Raw genomic sequence first — 2,500 nt, 5'->3', positions numbered from 1 at the left:
GTTGAGTCTTATTCTTCTCCCAATGGATCGATGAGGCATGAATCTTACTCCAGAGGAGCCCGATCCATATATGAGCCGTAAGGTGTAATATCTTCTCACAGATTCTAAAGATCCACAATGAAACTAACAATCTGATGAAAAATGCAGCCAAAATCGTTCATGGAGATATTGGTTGGAGCTCCACAGAGAAATGGCCCTTAAAATCTACTTTCCTCTTCATTCAGTGGTCTATAAACTCCATCTGGCCTTGGGCGATATTAATTAGGTTAGTGGTATTAAGCAGTTGGAGGAGAAGGAAGAAGTACAAAGGCAATATTTCCTGGAGTAATTAGCGGACATGTATAGTGGACTACAGAGTGGGTCAGATGATTAACGTTCACATGTTTATAAAGTATTTACTTGAGTTCACATTAGGGCAGAGGGCCATACTTTCTAAAAAAATAAAAAAAGTAGACTAGACTGATCAGACCGACTAGACGGGGGGTTGTCCAGGGCTTGACAAAGACCGCACCCAAATATAATGATCCCCTCAATAAAATAGAACATGCAGTTTATATTTCCATGTTTTCATGCAAGGCCTATTTACTCTTAAAATTCTACATATTCCCTACCCCTTTCTTGCTTATTAAGTAATAATATTTGCTCACTTTATAATGCTTTCAGCTACCAAGACAGCGTGGTTCACACATCTTAACATTTAAAGTAAAACTTTTAACTTTACTTCAGTTCATTCCACAAGTTTTTCTTCCCTCACAACCAGTGTAAAAAGTGTTAAAAAAGTGTCTGAATTTCAGCTAACATAATAAACCATCCAGAGAGAAATGGAAAAATGGACCTCTGCTGGTTGGAGTTTAGCTGGAACTGTCTTCAGTCAGTGCAAGCAGTGTTGAAATACCCTGCAGACCCCATGGTGCCTCCCATTCCGCCTTTGATCGGCATCACCATCCGTCCACCACCAATTACCGACATTTTTTCCATCCCATTTGCATACATTAGCAAATGGCGTGCATATTCACGAGATGCAGATGAACCCTGCTGACCGGCTCCAGGGGCGTTGCCTCCTGTCGAACGTATTGCAATTTAATACTCGTTTACGAGTAAAAGCCGGAGCCACACATGCAGACTGGAAGGAAGGGGGGTAAAGTGGGGTAGATGAAATGAAATGGCTTGACTTCACAGGCTGCCTTTGAGAAGCAAATGATGCGTCTTTTCTTTCTTGTGTACGGGCGGCTCTTTAACGCAGGTAATTAGACCGGAGTTAGATTAAGCCACACAATGGAGCAGAAAGAAGAGAAGTGCAATAGATTTACCCTCGCTGCATTCCACTCCCTTTACTATACTGACAGAAATCAATAGACACTCATGTAATGCACTTCACAGCAGATAAAGGGTGGACAATAAAAAAGTGAAAGCGGGAGAAGAAAGGAGAGAAAGAAAGCAGAAGAAAAAGCCAGATCCATTTTGAAACCCTTTGGAGCGGTGGTGCAGTGGTTAGCACAATGTACCTTGGTGCTTATGTGGGTAATGCGGGTTCGAGCCTAACATGTACGTCATGTAGGAAAGATCATGTTTACGAGTTGAACAAACTTGAATGCCACTATTATGTCATAATTAACGTCAGGAAACTGAACTTCCTTTAAGATCTAAGTTTCTGAGTTGGGTTTCTGAGTTTTTTCCATCCAAAGTTGCAAATTTAACTAATGCGAAACATTAGAACACCATTTCCAACTATCCTCCTCAAATTATCCACCTCAAGTTTTTGATGCACATTTTAAGATTTTATGCATATCTTGGCATTTCCATCCAGCATTTTTTAACTAAAAATATAGGTAACGCTTTAGATTACAACCCCGCAATGTACTGCGTAAGTAAACAGAATTTACAGCGTAACTTTTTTTTGTAATTCGAGTGTACCTATTCAGTATCTCCGTGTAGGTATAAGGGAATAATATGCCAAGTTTGGGGAATAAAGGAGTAATAATCTGTAAAATTACAAATTATTTCTACTGTAAGTATTTTGAAACTAAGGGGTACCTATTCTAATACTACAGGCTATGTATGACTTCTTATATTTGCAAGTGATTAAGCAAAAACATACACTGTGTACTTTTTTATAGCCTACACATATAAAACACGCTGGTAATTGTTTCAATCCAAACGCTCGGTTGAGACTGTTGGGTTAGGAAGCTGGCTTGATGTGACCCAATTTGGGTTGATATCAGTAATAACCCGATGTTGCTGGGTTATGAATGTGGAGGACGTGAATGAGAGCATGCAGCAAGTCACGTGAGTTCAAACGTGAACGGCTCTGTGTGCGACGAAATCCGTGACTGCGGTGCTTAAGACGGGAACATGTGTGGAAAATAGGAGAAAACTAATCGAAGCGCAGATGAGGGACGACTTTGAAACTGTCTGGAGTGTGTTTCTTTAAAACTACAGCAGTGAATGTGATGAGCGCGAACTGGAAACAGCTGGAATGGCGCATGAGACGAGTCTATCC

The 2,500-nt window shown here is 40.5% G+C and overlaps 1 protein-coding gene across 1 annotated transcript in view; it reads right to left on the bottom strand.

Annotated features, from left to right (window-relative positions):
• The window catches only part of ptprga (protein tyrosine phosphatase receptor type Ga), a 302,816-nt gene that overhangs the window by 186,066 nt on the left and 114,250 nt on the right, over positions 1 to 2,500 (bottom strand). The gene's annotated exons all lie outside the window — the stretch shown is intronic.

Source organism: Sinocyclocheilus anshuiensis, unplaced genomic scaffold (assembly GCF_001515605.1).
Source record: "Sinocyclocheilus anshuiensis isolate Anshui unplaced genomic scaffold, SAMN03320099.WGS_v1.1 scaffold42, whole genome shotgun sequence".
Classification (NCBI taxonomy): Eukaryota; Metazoa; Chordata; class Actinopteri; order Cypriniformes; family Cyprinidae; genus Sinocyclocheilus; species Sinocyclocheilus anshuiensis.
Note: the sequence above shows the minus strand (reverse complement) of the source record. Positions and strands in the feature narration are given on the sequence as shown.